Raw genomic sequence first — 26,249 nt, forward strand, 5'->3', positions numbered from 1 at the left:
GCTGGTTTACCTGCAGTCACCGCTGCGTGTGTTTTGTGTCCTAGCTAGAAAGAGTGACACCCAGCTGAGAAGTAGGAATTATTAGAGTTAATAAACTCTTCACTGTCTTGGGCCCACAGTCGTCAGTTCCAAAATTCTTTTATAATAAGGCCTTTTTATTTTCATCTTTTAAAATAAAATTGTGAATTTTGTTTTTACTAGGCCCGGGATTAGTGACCTGATATCTTAATAACATTTTTTAAAAGGAATGAAACTTCATTTTCTTATCAGGCCTGATAACTTGAATGAAAGTTGTATCAAATTCTTTATAACAGAAATATGTGACTTTTGTTTTGAATCTTCGCTTTTCTCCCTGATACAGGATTCTAGTATAATTGACTTCTACCCTGAAGATTTTGCTATTGATTTAAATGGGAAGAAATATGCCTGGCAAGGTAAAATTTAGACATCATTCCTTTTTTTTTTTTTTTTCCTAAGGTGAAATTTTATTTATTTATTTATTTATTTTTGTTGTTGATGTTTTAATGGTTTCTAACATTGTGAAATTTTGGGTTGTATGTTTTTGTTTGTCCATCACTATATATATGACTCCCTTCACCCCTTGTGCCCACCCCCCACCCCCCACCTCCCACCCCCACTGCCCCTGGTAACCACAGTCCAGTTTTCTCTGTCCATGTGTTGGTTTATATTCCACATCTGAGTGAGATCATACAGTATTTGTCTTTCTCTTTCTGGCTTATTTCACTTAACATAATACGCTCCAGGCCCATCCATGTTGTTGCAAATGGGACGATTTTGTCTTTTTTTATGGCTGAGTAGTATTCCATTGTGTATATATATACCACATTTTCTTAATCCAATCGTCAGTCGAGGGACACTTAGGTTGCTTCCACTTCTTGGCTATGGTGAATAATGCTGCAATGAACATAGGGGTGCATAAGCCTCTTTGGATTGTTGATTTCAGATGCGTTGGATAGATTCCCAGTAGTGGGATGGCTGGATCATAGGGCATCTCTATTTTTAATTCTTTGAGGAATCTCCATACCGTTTTCCAAAGAGGCTGCACCAATTTGCATTCCCACCAGCTGTGTATGAGGGTTCCTGTTTCTCCACATCCTCTCCAACATTTGTTGTTTTTTGTCTTGGTGATTATAGCCATTCTAACAGGTGTGAGGTAGTATCTTAGTGTTGTTTTGATTTGCATTTCCCTGATGATTAGTGATGTTGAGCATCTTTTCATGTGCCTATTGGCCATCTGTATATCTTCCTTGGAGAAGTGTCTCTTCATTTCCTCTGCCCATTTTTTGATCGGGTTGTTTGTTTTTTTGTTGTTCAATTGTGTGACTTCTTTATATATTATGGAGATCAACCCCTTGTCAGATGTATGTTTTGCAAATATTCTCTTCCAGCTGGTTGGTTGTCTGTTCATCTTGATTCTGGTTTCATTTGTCTTATAAAAGCTCTTTAATCTGATAAAGTCCCACTTGTTTATTTTTTCTTTAGTTTCCCTAGTCTGGGTAGGCATGTCATCCGAAAAGATTCCTTTAAAACCAATGTCAAATAGTGTGTTGCCTATATTTTCTTCTATGAGTTTTATAGTTTCAGGTCTCACCTTCAGGTCTTTGATCCATTTTGAGTTAATTTTTGTGAATGGCGATAGCACGTGGTCCACTTTCATTCTTTTGCATGTGGTTGTCCAGTTTTCCCAACACCATTTATTGAAGAGACTTTCCTTTCTCCATTGCATGTTCTTAGCACCTTTGTCGAAAATTAGCTGTCCGTATACGTGTGGTTTTATTTCTGGGCTTTCAATTCTGTTCCATTGATCTGTGTGTCTGTTTTTTGTACCAATACCATGCTGTTTTGATTACTATTGCTTTGTAGTATATTTTGAAGTCAGGGATTGTGATGCCTCCTGCTTTGTTCTTTTTCTTTAGGATTTCTTTAGCTATTCAGGGTCTTTTGTTGCCCCATATAAATTTTAGTATTCTTTTTTCTATTTCTGTGAAGAATGTCATTGGGATTCTGATTGGGATTGCATTGAATCTGTAGATTGCTTTAGGTAATATAGACATTTTAACTATGTTTATTCTTCCAATCCACGTGCATGGGATATCTTTCCATTTCTTTATGTCATCATGGATTTCTTTCAATAATGTCTTGTAGTTCTCATTGTATAGGTCCTTCACCTCCTTGGTAAGATTTATTCCTAGGTATTTTATTCTTTTTGATGCAATTGTAAATGGTATTATCTTTTTGAGCTCTCTTTCTGTTAGTTCATTATTAGCATATAGAAATGCAACTGATTTTTGTAGATTGATTTTGTACCCTGCTACTTTGCTGTAGTTGTTGATTGTTTCTAACAGTTTTCCAACAGATTCTTTAGGGTTTTCTATATATACAATCATGTCATCTGCAAATAGTGAGAGTTTCACTTCTTCGTTACCATTTGGATTCCTTTTATTCCTTTTTCTTGCCTAATTGCTCTGGCCAAAACCTCCAGTAGTATGTTGAACAGGAGTGGTGAGAGTGGGCAGCCCTGCCTCATTCCTGTTCTCAGAGGGAAGGCTTTCAGTCTTTCCCTGTTGAGTATGATGTTGGCTGTGGGTTTGTCATATATGGCCTTTATTATGTTGAGGTACTTTCCTTCTATTCCCATTTTATTGAGAGTTTTTATCATAAATGGATGTTGTATCTTGTCAAATGCCTTCTCTGCGTCTATTGAGATGATCTTGTGGTTTTTATTCTTTGTTTTGTTGATGTGATGTATCACGTTGATTGATTTGCGGATGTTGAACCATCCCTGTGTCCCTGGTATAAATCCCACTTGATCATGGTGTATGATCTTTTTAATGTATTGTTGTATTTGGTTTGCCAATATTTTGTTGAGGATTTTTGCATCAATGTTCATCAGCGATATTGGCCTGTAATTTTCTTTCTTTGTATTGTCTTTGTCTGGTTTTGGTATCAGGGTCATGTTGGCCTCGTAGAATGATTTAGGAAGCGTTCCATCTTCCTCTTTTTTTTTGGAATAGTTTGAGAAGGATGGGTATTAAATCTTCTTTGAATGTTTGGTAAAATTCACTGGAGAAGCCATCTGGCCCTGGACTTTTATTTTTTGGGAGGTTTTTGATTACTATTTCAATCTCTTTACTTGTTATTGGTCTATTCAGATTCTCCATTTCTTCTTGGTTCAATTTTGGGAGGTTGTATAAGGCTACGAATTTATCCATTTCTTCTAGATTGTCCAATTTGTTGGCATATAATTTCTCATAGTATTCTCTTATAATCCTCTGTATTTCCATGGTATCCGTTGTAATTTCTCCTCTTTCATTTCTAATTTTATTTACTTGAGCCTTTTCTCTTTTTTTCTTAGTAAGCCTGGCTAAGGGTTTGTCGATTTTGTTTATCTTCTCAAAGAACCAACTCTTTGTTTCATTAATCCTTTCTACTGTTTTTTTGGTCTCAATTTCATTCATTTCTGCTCTGATTTTTATTATTTCTCTCCTTTTGCTGGCTTTGGGCTTTGTTTGTTCTTCTTTTTCTAGTTCTGTTAGGTGTAATTTAAGGTTGCCTATTTGGGCTTTTTCTTGTTTGTTAAGGTGGGCTTGTATCGCTATGAGTTTCCCTCTCAGGACCGCTTTTGCTGCATCCCATATGGTTTGATATGGCATGTTATCATTTTCGTTTGTTTCCAGATAGTTTTTGATTTCTCCTTTAATTTAATCAATGATCCATTGGTTGTTCAGTAGCATGTTGTTTAATCTCCACATTTTTGTCACTTTCCCAGTTTTTTTTTCCTGGTTCATTTCCAGTTTCATAGCCTTGTGGTCTGAAAAGATGCTTGTTATGATTTCAATCTTCTTAAATTTATTGAGGCTTGCTTTGTTTCCCAACATATGGTCTGTCCTAGAGAATGTTCCATGTGCGCTTGAGAAGAATGTGTAGTCAGCTGTTTTTGGATGGAGTGCTCTGTATATGTCTACTAGGTCCATCTCTCCAGTTTGTCATTTAAGTCTACTATTTCTTTATTGACTTTTTGTCTGGATGATCTATCCATTGCTGTAAGTGGGGTGTTAAGATCCCCTACTATTATTGTGTTGTTGTTAATGTCTCCTTTTAGGTTTGTTAATAGTTGCTTTATGTACATTGGTGCTCCTATGTTGGGTGCATATATATTTATAAGTGATATGTCTTCTTGATGGAGTGTCCCTTTTATCATTATATATTTCCCTTCTTTGTCTCTCTTAACCCGTTTTATCTTGAAGTCTACTTTGTCTGATATGAGTATGGCAACACCTGCTTTCTTTTGTTTGCCATTAGCTTGGAGTATTGTCTTCCATCCTTTCACTCTGAGCCTGTGCTTGTCTTTAGTGCTAAGATGTGTTTCCTGAAGGCAGCATATTGTTGGGTCTTGCTTTTTAATCCATCCTGCCACTCTGTATCTTTTGATTGGAGAGTTCAATCCATTTACATTTAGGGTAATTATTGATATATGAGGGCTTAATGTTGCTGTTTTGTCACTTATTTTCTGGTTCTTTTGCATTTCCTTTGTTTCTTGTCCCATTTGTTTTGGACTGCCAATTCGGTTTGGTTGTTCTGTCTTATGACTCTTCTCATGAAGGTTTTTGAGGTAGTCTAAACATGGTTGTTAAGAACAAGTAAATTAAATAGATCTAAGTAGGATAAAAAGTTTTATGTGAACTTTTAAAATAGCTTCCCCAAATCTTTTTGGTAACCTGAAACTTTAAAGTTTTGCTAAGTTACGTTAAATGATGAGTTAAGTTAAATGCATTGAATATTTAGATCATTTCTAAATAAGATAAAATACTGAAATATTAATTACTGAACATAGGTTTATCCACATTTTGCTTTACAAAGGAATTCAAGATATTTGGGCCTATTAGTAGACATGTGTTGTGCCACACTGAGAAATTTACTACAAGAAAGCACGTTTCCAAAAATTATCAACAGTATTTATAAATTTACCAAGCCACAGAATGCTATTATAAAAGACAGTTCATAATTGTTTACTTCTTTATTTTCACTAAAAAACTAAGGTTTTTTAGTGTTAAAAAATTCTAACATATGTGATTTAAACTACTAGAAGTAATAAGGGAAACATGTCTGTAAGCTAGGAAAGTAGGGTATCTGTTTTTGATAGGAGAAGTTATGAATGGAGATGCATTATCTGAGGGAAAAGAAAGTAATTTTGTCCTAAAGTGAGGCTGGTTATTTCAGGATGGGAAGGAAGAGAATAAGGACTAATTAAATAGAAAATTGGGAAGAGAGAAAGGGAGAGAGAGAATCTTGCATTGTGTAAAGTTGGCTAAAATCAAATGAATTTATTATAAGAGACATAAAATTAAGTTTTAAAATCAGCAATGTACTTATGTAAAACTAGAACATAATTTTCTTTCATCTGATAAAAGGACAAGGTTTTCTTAGACTTTTAGTCTGCTCCTGATTAGAGATTTCGAAAGGTTTTTCTTTACCTCTTAAGTAATCTGCTTAGAAAACAAAGAATTTGTGACCTGTCAAAATAATTTCCTGTGCTATCTTTATCAGGTCTTTGATTACTACTGAATCTTCTTTATTAAAAGAGTTAAGGTTTTTGACAATTGGGTAACATTCTATACTTGCATGTGAAGTCTTTAGTTGTCACTATGGTTAAATAGATAACTAGGTATTGTTACACAGTGTCCTATGATCCTATTTGACCAAGTGTTCAAAAACCGTTCTTATTTTTTTGACAAACTTCCCAAAAATCAATTCTAAATGAAGTCTTTTTGACCTCAAATTAACTTTGGGATTTTCCAGAGGGTTCCTGGAACATCTCAAAAGATTTGTTTTCTCTCCTTGCAAAAAGGGAGATGTTAAACTAATTAGGCTTATTTGATATGTTAAATCATATGGGAAGCATTGTCAAATAAGAATTAGTACAAAGCCTCCTTTATGGAGTATTCGTATAGGTACAGGTATGTTATAAGTGTTCCAGAAATTATATGAAATTCCTAATGTCTAGTACATCCTGGTATAATGTTATCAGTCATAATTCCAGTTATTATCTTAAAATGTTGCATGTTACAGAAATAACCAAATTTCCTTGTCAATTCCATTATAATGAACTCCCATCAGATCTTTAACAAAGAGCATCTTTAAGACTTTTCACAGACAGTTATTGTTTTACTCTGATGTTTTGCAAAAGTGTTCCCACAAAAGTACTTCATCTTCAAGGAGATTCATGGAAAGGGCTTTTGACAAGTTCAAGTTTTTAATAACTTTAAAATCATAAAACTGAACTGGATAAGAATTTCCAGAAATAATGGAAAACTGGATTCTCACAGAACAAAAATTAATCACACGGGACTGACTAAACTGAGGAGGATGATTAAAATTTTAATAACTTTTTCTTTGAAATATTACCAGTTCCTTGATATTTTATTTTTCCAGATTTAAGGAAACATTTTCTCCTAAGGTGTCTATGAATACCAGCAATTTGGTAAAGTACACCCTTTTAAATAAAGATGAATCATTTACTTTTTCTCCCTACTTGATCTCTCCACAATTCAGAAACTCATGAGTATTCTTTTTAGGGCAATATAGTTATTTGCATAAGTTCAGTAAGACTCTGTTATCCTTGTAACAGAACACAATTGAACACATTGGTTATATTACTAAGGCTTTGACTAGAATGCCATATTTCGGGGAGATGTACATAGATTTGGAGATGCCCAGAAACCTTTAAGAAACTAAAGTTGGCTTTATGGAGCCAATAAAGCCCCTTGGAGAAATCAGCCTGATATCTTGCTTACAAAGTTCCAGCAAACAGTCTTAAAAAGAGCTTATACGGTCAATCACTATTCTTCCTGCACTTATGAAAATAATCCGGATGAGTTTAATACAAAGCAATTAGTTTTACTGTGATTATCTTTGATAAAAGGGGAGTAAAAATAGAGAGAAAAATTATGCTTGCATATTTGTCTACATAAGATTCTAATCCTATTATCTCTTTGAGGTTTTGCTATATATCTGTAAACTGGACTGGATCCTGAATTCTTCCAGTTTCCTAAAATATCTGGCTATGAATCTCCAAACTAGCACTTCTAATTTTCTCCTACCCTTCTGAGTCGGAATCACTCAGAACAAAGACTGCCCTTGGATCTCCTTGGAAGGGACTATACCAGCTCCTCCTCACCACCCAGCTGGCAGTCAAACTCCAGGGACTTGAGGCTTGGGTACACTTCTCACAGATGGAAAAGCCTCCACCTGACACCCGGTCCTGTACAGATGCTGAAGACCTCCTAAGCAAATTGACGAGGAAGAGAAGTAGCCAACATCAAGAAAGACTTGCTTCCTCCCAAGAGGCCAGATCAAGATTTCATACTTTAACTAAACGTGAAACCCTGTCCTCTTCTCTTCCTTTCTTTATTCTGACATGGGCCTAGAAAGATAATGCCATCATCTGTATCTCCTAGGCCATTGCTAAGGGGGGTCACTTTTCAGACTGCTTCATTTGTCATCAAAAAACACATCTGTCCATAATGCTAGAGACGCCCTGGTCCATTTCCCTGTCTCTGGTTAACAACCCCAAACTTAGGGAACTTTGCATCCAGGATCTATGCAAAGAAAGGGACACAGGCAAGAATCACCAGAATAAAACCATCTGTATGGTCTACAGACACTTAAATTTCACCGGCCTCCAAGGCTGTCACCTTTCCAGTCCTGAGCCACAGATTCAAACGGGAATTACTAGGAGGCATTCATGATTCAGGATTCTCTTCCTTTGGCAGAACCCTACTTTCTTGGTTAGAGGTAAATATAAATGAAGCTTTGATTGGAAACCTCCTCTTAACTCTTGGAAAGATTGTAGAATCTGCTGCTAAAGCAACAACCTGCCCAGTAAAAATCCTTAGACTCTCTGGCCAAAGTGTTCTTGATAATAGGAAAGCCCTTGATTATCTTTTAACTGAGCAGGGAGGTGTCTGCGCTGTGGCGAACACCACCTGCTGCTCCTGGATTAACGCTTCTGGGGAAGTTGAAACTCAGTTACATAAGATCACTGAGCAAGACATTTGGCTTAAAAAGGTGACTCCTTCAATTGGGTCTGTCTTTGACTTGTTTGATTTTGATTGGATTGAGTCTTGTGGACCCTGGCTTTGAGATGCACCCCAGACATTGGGAATTATCCTGCTCATGATAATCATAACAATCTTCCTGGTGTGTTGTGTTCTCTCACAAGCTTTAAATGCATGTTGCCAGCTGCTGACCACCAAACAAATGATCTCGCTAAGGGTGGAACATCAGAAAAGGAACAAAGAGAATGTCTGACTTAGAGATTGTGAACCTGAAGATGTGACCTGTGAATGTCACAGTGATTAAACAAAAAATGTCATGACCTATGGATACCACGCAAAGGATCCCCAAAAGCTGAGAGCAGTAGCTGAGAGTGGTGCTAATGCCTTAAATTTTCATCACATCTCTCAGTTAACATGAGAGTCTGATCAAAAAGGGGTAATGGTTAAAAAAGAGACAGTAGGCCCAAGATGGAGTCACTTGAGCTAAGCCCACGTCACCAAAATGTGACTTAATACCTCATCTAATTGCAGTTTCAACCTCCCCCAGGAAAGTAATCTTAACTGATCAGTCTGGAATTTCTCAATCAGCGCTGTGAGATAATCCTCCTAATAGACCCCTTTTGTCCTTCAAAAGAAGGTGAACTTGCTCGAAAGAATCTTTTTTTTCTGTTCACGACTTCCTTGTCTCACTCCCTCTCTGCCTTCAAAAACCTTTCCTTTTGTAAAGCTCTTTGGAGCTCCTTTCTGTTTGCTAGATGGGATTCTGCCTGATGCATGAATCATCAAATAAAGCCAATTTGATCTTTAAATTTACTTCGTTGAATTTTGTTTTTTAACATCTTTGACCACCACCTCCCATCTTCCCCTCCCCCCAGCCCCTGGCAGCCACCATTCTACTCTCTGCTTCTATGAGTTTCTTCTTCTATGAGTTACTACTGTAACTTCCACATACAAGTGAGATCATACAGTATTTGCCTTTCTGTGTCTGGCTTTTTTCAAGTGTCTAGCAATGCTGATTTGAGGGACTTCTGGCCATGACCCACTGTGAAAAATACATTTTACATCACAGAGATAGAGGGAAGTGAGCCAAGTTTCAGAAATCAATATTCACCACATGCAGCATCTGATACTTTATAATTATAGTCCTTTTCATTTCTTTTAAAATGCTGGTTGTTACCTACTACGTTGGTTTCATGGCCCCACCCCCCACCAGTTGGTCATAAGCCGCTGGTTGAAAAATACTGACCTGTAGATACTTTGACTGTGAATAAAACACACAATTCTTTCACTGTGAGCCTGGCATTTAACTGCCCTGATGTGTTTATTTTGGAGATGAGGTGTGTGGCTTGTAAAAAAGGTTGTTAATTCGCTATGCAACTTCAGTAAACTCACTCATCTTTTTATATTTTGTTTTATTCATTTTTAATGACAAATTGCTTATACATCACATTGGCTTCAGACTCTGTTTCTTAAAACTTTCTTATTTTAATTCACCTTAAGCCCCTTAATACACAATTCACCATCTCTTTTGAGCGTGCTAAAGCATTTCAGTGAGTTCCATACTACCACTTAAAACACACATTCCTTGCCCAAGCAGAGGTGCGAAAATGAAGGTAAGATAGATGCCCCTATAACAACTTTCAATAAATAAAGCAACAGGACATGTAACGAGGTCTCCTTGAAAATTTTTCCAAAGGCAGAACATTTTTCTAGACCCAAGATCGCAAGTGAAACATTATCTATTTTCTGTGGCAAGACGCTAAACCACTTCTTACTTACCCACAAGATGAAAAGTTCTGGCTTCTCATCCAGTCTGGAAGCTTCTCAGAGCTAACAAAAGAGGAAATATGTCGCTTCTCATCTTGAGGTCCAGTTCTTCAAGGAGTCTTGTGGGTGGCAGAGAGGGCTGGGAGTGTTGGGTGGGGAGTTTTCATAATGCAGGGTCTGTTAGTTCTCTTTTCATTCAAGTAATTTAAATAGTACATTACTAGGGTGGACCCTACTAAGGTGCCTCAGAAAACGAACTTGGAAATGGTGATGGTGTCCAACAGGGAAAACCCATAATGAAGAGTGGTGTCAACTTCCATCTACACCAAGAAAATGGGTCCAACTATGTGGAGGCTCCTTTAATATGGTGAACTTCTTAGTGAGAGAGTTGAAGGCCAGGATGTGGAAGAGAGTCACTGTATCTATGTATAACCCAGTCCCTCTCACGGTATCACTTCTCATTTTACCACCTTGGGAAAATGATGTACCATATTCCTGGTCTTTGAGATAAGGTCATCCAACATAATAACACTCATCTACATGGCTGGCAAAATTCCCATTTCCATGGTGTCGTGAAATTTTCTTCTCCTTTGTATTAGAAGAACGTTTTCCGATCCAGCACAAATATGGCAAATATCCCCTAGTTTGACAAGTCAAAATACACGCTTAGTGATTTACTCCTTGTCTTGGTTTTATTACATTTATGAAATGTGGCCTTATTATCCCTAACATTAACATCTTCCTTTTTCATTTTCCCATTTATTTTTATAAGTAAATTAGAGCTAATGCAATAAAATATTCAACTAATCACCTAGATCTGGTTGTCTAGGTGGGCTGGCAGTCAGCTTCTCCATGTGAGACACAAAATATTTGCTTTATGTTATACTCAAAATGTTTCTTTTGAATGACAAATGAAAGAGGGTTTATGCCTATAATTGTCAGCTGGGCTAAAGTGAAAATGGTCTGAATATTAAATTGAAATGCTTAACTCCAAGAGAAGTCCCTGAAATTCTGAGCATTTCATGTGCTCACAGCCTAATTCTGCATGTGACAGATTATTTGCACAAACAGATGCAAGAATTCCCCCATTTTCGCATGTAGTCCTCCATGCTGACTTTAAATTTGGCCAAGTGGCTGGCTTTGGCCAATGAAACAGCAGCCAACAGGATGTGAGCAGAGATTTGAAAAGTGCTTGCACATTGGGGTTTGCCCTTTCTTCCTGCACTTGGAACAACAGGCCCCAGAGGAAGGGGCCTCTGTTGTCCATCATATGGCTGAGCTACTTCTTGAGGAACTCCCATGTCAATATCGTTAGCTCTTTCCTCTTAGATTGGTGTCCAAAGGGCACCCTGCTGTAACGTGACTGCGCCACTGCTGCCCTCAAGGAGTGCAATCCATTTCTCCTTAACTTGAATCCAGACTAGTTTTGGAGTTACACTGTACGTCTTCTGGTCCAGGCTTAAGAGGAGCTGCACCTTCTGTTTTCAGCCTCTTGAAAGCCAGTCTTTGCGTAAGGAAGTCTGGGCTTTGCTGCTGGAGAGACGGTGTGCCCTAGAGGATGAGAGGCTGTGTGAGAAGAACTGAGGTGCCCCCTGTAAACAGCCAGCACCAACTGCCAAACATGTGAGCAAGGGGATCTTAATGTTCCAGCCCCAGCCCAGCTCTCAACTGAAGGCAGCCACGTGAGTAACACTAAGGAAGAACATACAGAGGAAGAAATGCCCACCTCAGCCCAACGTACAGACAGAATCATGATATGTTGATGTTTTAAGCTAATAAGTTCTGAGATGGTTTGTTTTGCCACAATTAGAAAACTGATACAACTAGTCCAATTGTGTAGAGAAGGACTCTCTCATTTCTTACTAGAAGGTGAAAGACTGGCTGCCAGCATTCTGGAAGCAGAATGGAGGAAGAAGGATGGGAGGGGTCCTTATGCATTTAGTATTCATAGTCACTTCCCCTTTGTTTTGGCTATCTATTGTTGTGCTGCAAAACTTAGTGGCTTAAAATAACAATCATATATTTACTCACAATGTTGCAGTTTGAGCTAGGCTTAGAAAGACAGCTTGTGTTTGTTCTGTATGACATCAGCTGGGGAGGCCCACCCAGCTGGAGGATCCAGTTCCATGATGGCTCACTCACATGGCTGGCGATTGGATGCTGGGAGCCCAGCTGGGCTGTTGGGCAAAGGGCCTGACTCTGTTCCATGTCGACCTCTCCATGTGGCTACTTGGGCTTCCTCACAGCATGGCAAGAAGTTCTCAGAAGGAGATAGTGAAGGCTGACAGGGCTTCTCAATGCCAGTGCTTGGAAGTCCCAGGATGTCACTATCTGCATCCTATAGGTTGAAGATAGGCCCAGTGCAGATTCAATGGAGTCAACATGAGTCGACCTCTTGATGGGAGCAGCAGCATGCCCGTATAGGGAGGAGTGCAATTGTTTGGGGTTATTTTCAGAGATGGTCTTCTATACCCCTGTTTTCAGCACAGCTTCCCTGCCCAAAATTGTGGCCAGTATGTCCCAGTCCAGATTCCCTCTATTTTATAGTCTCTACAGGATCAACCTCTAGTTTCCTGCCAGCATTAGGGAATGGAAGTTGCCTGGTTGCAAAGTGGGAAAAGATTTGGAAATGTAACTGCTTCTCAAACTTTTAATCAATCCTCTTGTTTTTTTTTTTGAAGATTAAGGTATAACATACACAAAGTGAACAATTTTAAATGTATAGATTATCCAAATTATATATATATATTCATCCATGTAACCACCACCAACATGAAAATATAGGTCATTTCCTACACCCCAGAAGACTGTGTATTGTCCTTTCCCAGCCACCCTCCTCTCAGTGGTAACCGCTATTCTGGGTTCTATCACTGTAAATATATTTTGCCTGTTTTTGAATCTTACATAAATAGAATCATGCAGTATGCATTTTTCTGTTTGGCTTTGTTTGCTGAATATTATGTCTGTAAAATTTTTTATGTTGTTTCATGGAGCAGTAGTTTTTGGGGTGTTTTGCTATATAGCATGCCACTGTATGGACATAGTACAGTTTGTGTGTTCTACTCTTGCCAATTTTGGGTTATTATGAATATGAACAATCTTGTACATGTTTTTTGGGGGGGCATATGCATTCATTTTACTTGGGTTTATACTTAGTAGAGGAATCGCTGGGTTATACATTAGGCGTATATTTGGCTTTAATAACTATGGCCAAACTATTTTCCAAAGTTGTCCCATTCTAGGTTGTCCCATTTTACACTCCCCCCGGCAATGCGTGAGAGTTCCAGTTGCTGCTGTGCTGACTAACCTTGATCTCATCAGTCTCTCACCTGTAGCCTTTCTGGTGGTCTGTAGTGGTCCAGCCTCCTGATTTTTGCAGCATCTTCACTCTCGCTTCCAAAGAGGATGCTGCTGCTGCTGCTTCCTGAAAAGTTTGAGAAATCCATGGTGCAGATTGGGCTGGTTTTGGTTTTTCTGGCTGCCGGCTAAGGGTCTAAGTTTCACATATTTGTTCATTTGCTTTATGATTTGCGAAAATTGGTTGTTGTTTTCTCTTTCCCCATTCTCTCTGTCCTTATTGTGCTTAAAAAAATTCCCTTTACTGGGGTTTTACTGGGGTTTCAGCAAAAGTAATGTGTGTTCAACCCTCCACCTTCATTTTGGCCGTGTCCTATGGTACTTAATACACGTTGGTTGAACTCCCTCAAATTACCCTTTCTACTTTTTCACCCATCGAAAGGACCACTATCTTATGGGGATGCTCTTACAGAACCACGAGAAAGAGAGCATGTTCGTTCAGTCGTGGCTAAGAGCACAGGTTCTAATCAGAAAGATTTGTCTCTACCGCTTTGTTAGAAATGTGAGCTAATGCTGAATACTTAATATCTCTAAATTTTGGCTCCTTTCATGTGTAAAATGAGAATGATAATGCTGGCTACCTCATGAGTTTGCAGAGAGGATTCTGTAGAGCACTTAATACAATGCCTGGTCCATAGTAAGTGCTCACTAATGGGTTGACTCCCCCAGGACATTTACATATTTCCTCCCCACAAGATTACTGATATCCATGTTTTCTCATTATAGAAACTTATATAACACACAAGAGCTTAGGCAAGAGAATGAAAATCATCCATACATCCATCACCGAGAGAGAATCACTGCTAACATTTTGAAACATTTTTCTTGTCATATGTGTACTACATTAAATTACTGCCCAAGTCTCTTTAGTGACTGGCTGGGTTCTCTCCATATCTTAGACCATAGTTGGAAAGGCACAAACTCAAACCGCACTCACTGGTGTATCAGAGACCCTCTCCCTGCCAACATTAATACCCAGCCGCTCACTGCTAATGTGACAGCAGAAACCATTTCTCTGCAGGATTGGTCATTTCCATTCAGATAGTTCATTAGTCCTGCCCCATCCAGTCTCCTTGTAATTGACGCAGCCGTCACCAGGCTGGCCCACTCGCACTTGCCACGCGGCTTATTCCACTTCCCATTTAGGGATAAGACAGAGCAGGGGCAGCCTGGCTGCACAATGGTTAAGTTCACACTCTCTGCTTCAGCGGCCTGGGGTTCACGGGTTCAGATCCCAGGCGTGGACCGACACACTGCTCCTCAAGCCACACCGTGGCGGTATCCCACATACAAAATAGAGGAAGGTTGGCACAGATGTTAGCCCAGGGACTGTTTTCCTCAAGCAAAAAGAGTAAGATTGGCAGCAGATGTTAGCTCAGGGACAGTCTCCCTCACAAAAAAAAAAAAAAAAGAAGAAGAAGACAAAACAAAATAACTCTAGGGCAGTGTGTGTGTATAAATGTCCTCATTCACTCTGTGCCTGGTCCTGGTACATCTTTCGTTGCAGTCGAGCACAGAAACAGCATACATATTACTTTCCACATGTCACACCCAGGGCTTTCTGTTGTCTCCTAGAACTCTGTTTTCCTCAATCCTTAACATTTTACACAGCTGGAACTGTATCATATAAACTATTTGGGGTCCTGCTTTTTCACTTATGAATATAAGTGACACATCATTACACAAACCCTTCTTAAATATCACTTTTAATGTTGCACAGTGTTCTAGCTCAGGGGTGGACTATAATTGACTTAATCATTCCCCTATTCTTGGCCACTTAGTTGTTTTGATGCTTTTGCTATGAATAATGCTGCAACGCATATCTTCATGCACAAATCTCTGAATTTCAGATTATACCCTTAGGATCAGAAATGAAATTGCTAGGTCAAAAAGAGTGTAAACATGAAAAAAAAAAGTTTATCGTGGAAAATTTCAAACATATAGAGAGGAGAGTTAATGAACCCCGTGTTTTTATCAACCAGATTTAACCTGGAATTGACATTTAAAGGAGGATGCCTGCTAAATCAAAATAATGAGTCTCTAGTGGTGGAATGTAGGGCAACAGCTGCTAGTTTAATATGTGTTGGAAAGGAGGCTCTTTTTTGTGGCAGAGGGACCTTCCTGTTAATGCCTCTCAGGTCACACAAAGCAGGTAACCACTTGTTCTACCAACAAGGCTGCCTCTTCCTCGTTGGGCCCCAAAACAGGTCTTCAATAAACAACTGTTGATTGACTGAATAACGTTAACACTCTGTGAACTTTACCTGCAAACAGACATCCAGCCAGGAATAAGAGATACTAAAAGGGATTACGCAAACACCAATGAAAATTAGTCTGTAGGCATAAAGTCAAATGGATAAGCATTTTATTAATATCTACCTTTTAAGATAATTACAGTGAGCTCGAGGCCACTCCAGGAAGCTGAGGGAACACAGAGGCATGTAAGGGTATGTCCATGCTTCCTTTCTACCTGGACAACACTCAAGTCTCATGTTTGGGATGGGGAACTCAAACAATAGGTCTCACCCAGACTAAAAAGTTAACCTAATACCATCAACCTGCCATCAATAAAACCATAAATGCTGCCTTGAAGACTCTTAGAAACTTAGTGGGCTCCTTTTCTGATTTGGTTAAACCTGGTGAAAATATCCTAGTATACTGATAGGGTAGACTTCCAGAATTAATCACATCCTTGGGATCTGTTTACACATGTGTCTTTCCCACTAGACTATAAACTCCTAAGGCAGGAACTGATTCTTACTCAATTTTGAATTTTCCATATCTAATATTGTCTGGGACATAACAGATATTTCATGTTTCTAAAGATTAAAATAAATTTCAAGTGCCCCACTTCTACCTCAATGTTCAATTAAAAATCAAGATCAAGTTAATGGGGTTTTCAAAAATATTTGAGACCAACAAGCTTTATACATTGTCTAAATGAAAATGAACTGAATACATAGTTTGTAAATCTTTATATTTTTGATGCATCTTTAAAAGGTGTTGGTAGCAATAAATAAATACCCCTTAAAAATAAACCTTTGCATCTCTGTCTTTTTAAAATATGAAATCATAAGAGACCTCCAAGTGACACACATTTCCATTCTGTGCAGGCTTCCCTGTGGTCACTGGCTTGTTTATTTGTTGATTAGATTTTAAAGGGCATTGCTCCTTCTGAGAACATAAGGGATTTTGCAAAGAATCATCAAATCAAAAATACTCTTCAGATCATTTTCATCCTCTAAGAGGGATAAAATAAAGGAAAGTCATGAGGAAATCTAACTAGAAGATGAGATGGGAAGGGCAATGAATATGGGTGGTGCAATTTACTATTGCTGAATTACAAACAGCCAAATGTGCACTTCTGTCTCTGCTCTCAAAGAAATCACACAATAAGTTTTCTGGTTCTTAACTGAGATACTCCCTGGATATATTATTAACAGTAGTTTTATTACCAATAATTACAATAATAGACCTATTTTATTGAGCACATACTGTGTGCCAGGCACTGTGATAAGCACCTCATGGTAGTGTTTTGCTCAGTAATCTCAACTGTTTTATGAGGTGGTGTAATAGTTAGGTTCACCAGAGAAACAGAACTAATAAGAACCAATAGGATATATAAATATATAAAGAGATTTATTACGAGGAATTGGCTCACACGATTAAGGAGACTGAGAAGTCCCACAATCTGCCTTCTGCAAACTGGAGACCCAAGAAAGCTGGTGGCATAGTTCCACTCTGAGTCTGAAGGTTAAGAACCAGGAAGGCCAACCGTGTAAGTTCTAGACTGAGGTCCAGAGAAGACAAGATGTGCCAGCTCAATCAGTGAGGCAGAAAAAAGGGGCGAACTCCTTCTTCCTCCAACTTTTGTTCTCTTTGGGCCTTCATCAGATGAAATGATGCCCACCCACACTGGGAAGGGTGATCTACTTTACTGAGTCCACCGATTTAAATAATCTCATCCAGAAACACCCTCACAGAGACACCCAGAAATAATGTTTAATCTGGGCACCCCGTGGCAGTCAAGTTGACACATAAAACTAACCATCTCAGGTGGCTACTATTCTTATTGCCATTTTGATATAATTGAAGCTTAGAGGGGTTGAGTATCTGCTCATAATTCCACAGCAAGTAACAGGAGTGATATTTTATCCCAGACGTGTCTGACTTCAGAGAATTCACTTTCACCCAGCATAGGGTACAGCCTCTACAGAGGCGCCCCATCAAAGAACAATGGTGTTTGGAGATTGAGGTATCGTAGCTCCATTAAGAAACAGCTCTATTTCCCTGATTTCATGTAGCATCACACAACGCATTGAAGATATACCCTATCTCTAAGGACAAGTAAGGCCAAAACTTCTAGACTCTAGCTACAGTTGTAATAGATAGTGATATTCATGCATATATATTCATGAACAGCAGTATTCATATCCTCTGTCTTGCCAATCTCATGCCAATGCCTCCCATTGACCAAACCTGAAGGGAACCCAGGGATCAAGGGGGCCGTGTGATGCAATTCATAGATTCCAGGCTTCTGAGACACAGAACTAGACGGAGAAGGGAGGCACGTGGATCTGGGAAGGGGACCAAAGAGAATATTCAGCACACCCTGCTCACAGAATGAACCTCTGAACCCATGAGGTTTGCTGCTTGATGGTAGAGAGTAAATAAGACTTAAGAGAATAAAATCCTGGCCCCTTTCTCAGCCCCAGGAGTAGCTTTGGCTCAGAGGGAAGGGTGCTAGCTGATCCAGGACAACACTGGGGCCACGGGGAGAGCTATTGTCCCCTTTCATGGATCCACACTAGAGCATTTGAAGAAAAGGCTTACAAGCCATCGAACAGAATATGAGATCAACACTGCAGGATGAGGAAGTTGAGGCCCAACAGGATTAAGTGGCTAATACAATACAGCACAGTTGGTGGCAGAGCAGGGACTAGACCCCGTCTTCCTGACCCCTGGTGCAGGGTTTTTAACATATTACTAATACTCCATCTTTTTCTAAAGAGGGCTCAAGGCATATCTAGTCCCTATAAGCCTTCACTTTCTTCTTCACCATCACCAGACACTTCTGGAAATCTCACACAAAGCCACAGTTTTTCCTAAACTTTCCATCACATTTAATTTTAGCACGGTTTCAGCCACAAATGACACAAAAATGGCACCACGTGTCTTTTAATGAAATTAACAGTGGTGCTTTGTGATGACTTAAACGTGTCAGGGAAATTTTATCTAATCGTGTTCGATAGAAGGACCAGCTCTCTGGTTTGTGGATGCAATCACTGAGGGACACTGGTGGGCAAGGGGGTGGCGAGGGACTTGCCATCACCTGCTCAGCTCTCAGGGCAGCTCTGTGGTTGCCTTGTTGCAGGAAAGGGCAGCGTTCTGAGGGAAGTGTGTAGTCCTGAGATGACCTGTCACTGACAGCATGCAAAGATGACAGAAAATAGCCTTTGTCTATCTATGCTTTGACTGGTCGTTCGTAAGTAACTATTGTGAAAGATCTAGAGCAATAAAAATGTCCTTCCACCGGAGTTTAACTTAAGTGTTGTCTAGCCAACCTGTCCTTTAAGCTGAGACTCAAAAGAGATTGATTTACGGGCACCAGCAGCTGAGATGTCGGTCAGCAGGACCAGACACTCTGACTTCACCACTTTCGTCAAGTGAGATTCTGGGCTCAGAGCTGAGTCACACAGTATACATGAAGCTTCCTGGCTTCACGGTTTGCTGATCATTTCTCATCAACCATCATCACAAATGCCATCTCTCACACTGAAATGCCCATGCCACTCATCAGAATCCACAGGCGGCTGGGCCAATGACACTGGATAATAGATAGATCTTGATTTTTCAATTGAACATTGGGGCAGAATTGAGCACTTTAATTTCATTTTAATCTTAATAAACATTAAATACCCATTTGTCCCAGACAATATGAGGTACTAGAAATTCAAAATCGAGTAAGAATCAGTTCCAGCCCACTAGGGATTCACAGTCTGGTGGGGGAGACTCATGTAAACGGAGCCAGGCGATGTGATTGAGTCTATAGTGGAGGTAAGTCCAGGGTACGTGAATCTAGAAAGACTTCATAGAGGAGGTGATGCCTGTGTTGAGAAACCAGGAATGAAGAGTTCCCTGAGTGGATAAGTGGAGGAGAAATTCCAAGTGGGAGAACAGTATGTACAAACACAGCTTATATGAGAGTGGTGTGTTGAGAAATCAGTAATAATTCAGCACGGGTGGACACAGGGTCTGCTTCAGCGTGGCAAGGGATGAGTGTAGTCAAGTCGGCAGAGGACCCATGGGGGACCTGGACCATGATAAGGAGTTTGGGCTTTGTCCTGAATGCAATGGGAGCCATTTAAGGACTTTGGGCAGAGAGTGGCTGGATTAAATGAGTTTTAGAAGGAAGGTTCCTGGGGAATAGAAGGGCAGAACAGAGGCAATGAGGTGAGTTAGGAGGCTGTTAGAGTTGTCCAGGCAAAAAGTCTTGATGGAACGCAAGGGATAGTCTATGGAGAACATTTAGAAGGTGGAATTTACAAGCCTGGCACTGGGTGGGAAAGGAGGAGATATCTCGGGTGATTCAGTTATCTGGCTCTGGTGACTGAAGGTGCAGTGCTGATTGTTGGGGATGATGGTGATTTGGCTTCGAACACCCCAGGTGGGCAGCACCCATGGGCTGCACCATAGAGAGAGAACCGTGTTTCTGATCCCCTTAGGAGACTCCCTGTCAGGCTCTAGTCCCATCCGCTGTCATGGGGAGGCAGGGATCTATGCCTTTGGTAGACTCAATCTAAAGACGACTTGATATTTTTCTTTGTGATACATAATATGATTGAGTAGATGATGTATTGAGAGATGTGTTCCTGTTCTCATCATTTTCAAGGACTGGAGAGAGGTCCATTTTCTCCTGTAGGGTTGGCAGCGTTCTTCTGCTTCTCCCCTTTGCTTTCCCCGAAGTGGGAGTGGAAGCTATGCCTGGCCACCTAGAGCTCTGCCCTCTGCCAGGTCTGGGTCATCTCAGCCTCATTTTAGCCCCTAGTTGTTACAATGGGGCATTGTGAAACACATCCTGCCCCCAGAGGCCACTGAAGTGACAGACGTAGCTTGTCTGTTCACCCAATGTCCCCACAGACCTATAAGCACCTATGAGACCCTAAGGGGATATGTCGACCACTTGCCCTGGCCCCCAGTGTTGTTGGAGTTGGCCTCTCGCGTCCACCTCAGCTATTTCTTCTCATCCCTGTAGTGGGTCTGCTGCTCTCCATCCTCCATGGCACACCTCCATCTGCCCTTCCTTCCCGTTCATTAAAAAAACAATCATCTTTTTCCCTACTCTCTTTATCTCTTTTCGCTTCTTTCTCTTCTAATTATCTTGTACATCTTGGCTTTTGAACCAGTGTGTTTGGTCTTTCTAGCCATTACTAACTAGGTCTTTGTGGTCATTAAGTCACATCCTGCTCTGTGTTGTCTGGTTCTTCGGCTGCTTTCTGCTGCTGCCTCCTCGCCCACAGCTCAATGGTCTTCTAGACATGAAGATAGCTAAATGCCACTTTCAGATAAGCCACACACAATGCCACATGGATCAAATTCAGATCAATAGCTCAGGGATGTATTATGTTGAACCAGACAGAATTACCCATAGTCAATCATTTTGACACTCAGTAATGACTTTCATTGACATCAACCTAATAGAACGAGTTCGTTTCCAATGATTAGCTATACACCCAATCTGTACTGCACACTCACTCATGAGGGGCCAATTATTTCATCACAGGAAACAAGACTCAGGAGAAAATGTTCTTTTCCTTTCTCCTAGTCATACATATTCTAGCTCACTGATTACTTTGTGTTATATCTCTGCTGGCATTGACACATCAAAATTGAATTCCAGATATACATTTTATCTTAGCTGCTCATTCCCACCCACTTATCTTGATATTATGGATGGAGAGTCAGTTCATAAATGTCATCCATAGCATTTGTACTGGGGGCTTACCTACCTCCTTGATACTTTTTCATTCATATAAAATTCTACCTATGCAACTCAACGCTGATATTCATTTAATTTAGAGTAGTCAATGTATAGCTGTTTAATTTGATGTTATTGGACACTGGTCTTTTAAGCAAGAATGCTTACTATCCTGTGGCTTTTGTTTCTGATGTAATAGAAAATGGATTCCTAGATTATACCTAGAAAATAATAAGAAGCATTATCATTTAGCAGGCTTAAATTTCCCTTCTCCCTCTCTTTTTTGGCTTTTATTAAGTTATGAGTTTATCAAGGTATCTTATTATATAATGTAGCTGAGCATTTTTCCCTAGAAATGTATATTATCTAATTATTTTACAGAAATATAAACTTTACCTTGTGACTCCATTTTCCCCAGAGGAGAGAATAAATAAGAAATAAATCTGCCTTGTATTGCATTTATTTAACAAATATTTATGGAGACTTATGGGCCTGGCACTTCCTAATCGTAGGGAACTGTTCTGGGAGTTGGTATTTGGGCTTTGAAAGCAGCTATGCCCTTTTTACTTAATTCAGAGGCACTCAACTTGGGTTGAGCCCAGGCCCCTCCAAGCCACTCCCCCTCCCGGAAGGGATCCTAGCCCATCCTGACAGCCCAGGCAGGATTGAAGAGGATAATTGACAACCAAAATTGGTAACTTGTTTCTATCTCCATAAAACCTTAGGTTAATTTAGGGGCTGGCCCGGTGGCGTAGCAGTCAAGTTCACGCCCTCAGCTTCGGCGGCCCGGGGTTCGCAGGTTCGGATCCCAGGCACGCACCAACTCACCGCTTGTCAAACCATGCTGTGGCGGTGTCCCATATAAAGTAGAGGAAGATGGGCACGGATGTTAGCCCAGGGCTGATCTTCCTCAGCAAAAAAGAGGAGGATTGGCATTGGATGTTAGCTCAGGGCTGATCTTCCTCACACACACACACACAAAAACTTAGGTTAATTTAACTTGTTTCTCTTTTTGCTTGAAACTAAGAACAGTGTGAAAAATGTCGAACCAAGAATAATTTCTTTAAGTAGGTGAAATAAATGGGACCTTGAGAGCAATTCTAAGCATTAGACTGGTCTGCCCAAGTTTTTCTGAGTTAACTCAAAAAAGGAAATTTGCACTTAAGTGATTAAATGTTGGCTAATATGATATTTGTCTATTGAAATACCAATTTCTAGAGGGAAGGAGAAAGAAAAATGAAATGCAAATGTGCCAGGCATTTCTTAAGTGAGGTGGCCTGGAGTTTTCCTTTTTGATTTGGTCCTTGTCTTGTTTGGGTATCAATGTATTAGCCTCGTGGTGGGGGTGGGGGAGAAGTGTTTCCTCTTGTTTTTAAAAAAAAATTCTAGAACTGTTTGTATAAGAGTGGAGGGATAAGTTACTTGAGAGTTGATGGCACTTACCACGGCAACCATTTGGCTGGGTATTTTTTTTGTAGGAAGATTTTCTACTAATGATTGTATTTCTAAGTTTTCAAATCTAACGTCATACAATTGTTCATAATATTCTTGCTCTCTTAACTTTTAAAAACCTCTATCTGGGGCTAGCCACAGTGGCCTAGTGGTTAAGTTCGGTGCGCTCTGCTTCGGCAGCCCGGGTTCAGTTCCTGGGCACAGACCCACACCACTTGTCTATCAGTGGCCATGCTGTGACAGCAGCTCACATACAAAGTAGAGGAAGATTGACAACATATACTAATTCAGGGCAAGTCTTCCTCAACAACAACAAAAAAACTCTATCTGAAGTTACGTCCCATTTTCATTCTTAATACCATCGATTTGTCCTTTCTATTTTTTCTTCATATATCATGCCAGATATTTTGTCAAATTCATCAACCTTTTCCAAGAATTAATTTTGACATCATAAGTCTTCTTGAACGTATTTTTGGTTTTCACGTTCATAAAATTCTGTTCTTTTTCTTTATCTGTTTCCTTCATTTTTTAAAAAGTTTTTCTGCTGTTATTTTTCCAGTGTCTGAAGATGTGTACTTTGCTCACTAATTTTCAGGTAAAAATAAGCATTTAAAGCTAAAGCTATTGTGCCGGCCCCGTGGCTTAGTGGTTAAGTGCGCGCGCTCTGCTACTGGCAGCCCGGGTTTGGATCCCGGGCACGCACCGACACACCGCTTCTCTGGCCATGCTGAGGCCACGTCCCACATACAGCAACTCGAAGGATGTGCAACTATGACATACAACTATGTACTGGGGCTTTGGGGGAAAAAAAAAAGGAGGAGGATTGGCAATAGATGTTAGCTCAGAGCCAGTCTTCCTCAGCAAAAAGAGGAGGATTAGCATGGATGTTAGCTCAGGGCTGATCTTCCTCACACACACACACACACACACACACACACACACAAAATAAATAAATAAAATAAAGCTAAAGCTATAAATATATCTCCAAGTACTGTTTTCATGGCATTTCACAAGTTTTGATTCATTATCAGACAGTTCTTCTTGGACCTATGGGTTACTTAGAATGCATTTCAAACTTTCAAATATTTAGACAGTTTTATTTGTCTTTTTATTATTGATTTATATCATAATTGCATTGTGTTCCAAGAACATAGTCTATATGGTACAGATTCTTTGAATTTTGTTGATACTTGTTTTATGGCTTAGTATATGATCAATTTCTATAAATGTTCCATCCATGTGTGTTTCTAAAGATTTTGTATGCTCTAGTTGTTGGGTGCTAAGTTTTGTGCCCATGAAATTAAGCTTTGATTGTTAGATCCACGTGTAATTGAAAGAAGTATGTTGTAAGTTCCCACCACAATGGTGGATTTGTCAATGAATTCCTACAGTTCTATCAGTTTTAGCTATTTTGCTATTTTGAGGCTATTTAAAAACTTTGTTATGGAAATTTTCACACACAATCCAAAATAGAATCTAGTCTAATGAATCCCGTCACCCACTCTCTGTCCATGTATCCATCATCCCTCACCCAGCTTTAGTTACCAACATTTTGCCATTCTTGTCTCATCTGTTCTCCTTACCATTTTTGTTGTTGGGATAGTTTAAAGCAAATCCCAGATATGACATTTCACTCCAATAATTTAGTATGTTTCCCTAATAGATAAGACTTAAAACACATAATAAAATATGTTGGAGCCACTGTGTCAGGTGCCCACAAGGGAAGAATCGCTCGATCCTAGTGAGGTGAACCTCCATGGTTTTCAGGCTCTCCTTTGAAAAGCTGACCCCCTCTCCAGTTTAGTCGCATGTAGGAAACAGCTGCTATGATGTCTTGTATCCAGTGAGTGCTCAATAAGTGTTTGTGACAACTACTTACTCACTAGAATCTCTAGGAATGGCCTTGGGAAGTGGAGATTGCTCACAGCTAGCAACTCTATAGGGTGAAATACTTTGGCAAGGCCCCAAAGTCTTGATATTATCCTTGTTCTTTTCCTGCCATGCTGAGCACTCGTAGAGCGCTGGTAGAGGCTAAGCAGGGCCCTTGGAAGTTTTGGGAAATGGGAGTAACAGGGTGAAGAGTTGATGTCAAATACCACCATTAATCAAATCCATGCATACAGCCAAACCTTCTAATTCATACTGGAATTTTGCTGAATGAGACATGGCTTACAACAAGTGTTCTCTCAGATGGGTCTTAGATAAGCCCTATTTACTACAAAGGTTTTATATATATGGAGCACCTAGCATGTTACAGGCACTGTACATGGCACTGGGAATGCTCATGGAGCCCACAGTGTAGACGGGGCATGACTGTTATATACGCATCCTAATTGAGTTCAATGGGACACATGCTCTGAAGGAACATAACAAGACTTGATCTAGACTGGGGTGAGGGAAGGCTTCACTGCAGACATGGTCTTGAAGGAGCTCTGAGGGACGAGTTGAGTTAAAGGCAAAGCTGGCAGTCATGGCAATGGCGAGATGAGCTCGGGCAAGGGCAAGTGTGGTGAGGACCTTGCAGAGAGGGACTGGGTTCTGGAACACAGAGCAGCAGGGCGAGTGTTGACAGCCAAGACTGGAAGATTGGGGTCAGGGGTTTGGTCTTTATCCTAACGACGATGATGATGATAAGGACGATGCACTGTTCTGAGCACTTCACATATGCTAACTCATTTAATCCTCAAAGCTACCCTGTTCAGTGGATATTATATCATCCTCCTTCTGCAGGTGGGGAAACAGATACAGAGCTGCTATATAATCGTGCCCCAGGTCACCCAGCTGGTGAGCCACACACCCACGTGGGCTGGATCCAGAGGTGAGGCCTTGCACCACCATGCTGGACTGTCTTTACAGGGTTTTAAGCCGAAGAATGACACAAAAACAGGTTTTGGGGGCTGGCCCGGTGGCTTAGTGGTTAAGTTCGCGCGCTCCACTTCAGTGGCCCAGGGTTCATGGGGTCGGATCTCGGGTGTGGACCCACGCACTACTCATCAAGCCATGCCGTGGCAGCATTCCATATACAAAAAATAGAAGCAGATTACCACAAATGTTAGCTCAGCAACAATCTTCCTCAAGAAAAAAGAGGAAGATTGGCAGCAGATGTTAGCTCAGGGCCAGTCTTCCTCACCAAAAAAACAAAAAATGAAAAACAGGATTTTTTATTTTTTAAAAAAATTTCCTGGTTGCTGGGTGGAGAGCGGACTAAGGGAAGACGGAGCAGGAAGTTAGGAGGCTTCTGAAGAAGTCAAGGCGAGAGATGATGAGGGCTTGTGCCAGGGTCGTGGCAGCAGAGGGGGAGAGTAGTGCGAGGGCTTGGCAGCTCCGGCAGGAAGGGAAATGGCCAGGATTGGTGAATTGCTGTGGAAAAGGAAGGCGAGGGAGTGGTCAAGGCTGGCTCCTGGCTGTCTGGCACAACTGTGAGCCCTTCCACCGGGCTCCAGAACACGAGGTGCTGAGCAGAGAGCATGAGCCGACCTGGGAGGGAAGGGATTCTGCAGAGTCTGGTAGACAGAGAGCTAGTGGGGAACATACGCGCCGTGAGGCAGGGCTGTGTCTGTTTTATTCACCATGGGTTTACTGTCTCAACAGGCATCCTACTGATTAGTATGTAGCAG

At 40.4% G+C, this 26,249-nt stretch overlaps 1 long non-coding RNA gene across 1 annotated transcript; it reads left to right on the forward strand.

The window, feature by feature from the left end:
* The first annotated feature begins 348 nt into the window (after positions 1–348).
* On the forward strand, positions 349–26,249 carry LOC131402660 (uncharacterized). Its single transcript, XR_009218875.1, has 3 exons — positions 349–434; positions 25,363–25,450; positions 26,224–26,249. It is a non-coding gene; the product is annotated as an uncharacterized LOC131402660 (long non-coding RNA).

This window comes from Diceros bicornis, unplaced genomic scaffold (assembly GCF_020826845.1).
Source record: "Diceros bicornis minor isolate mBicDic1 unplaced genomic scaffold, mDicBic1.mat.cur scaffold_202_ctg1, whole genome shotgun sequence".
Taxonomy (NCBI): Eukaryota; Metazoa; Chordata; class Mammalia; order Perissodactyla; family Rhinocerotidae; genus Diceros; species Diceros bicornis.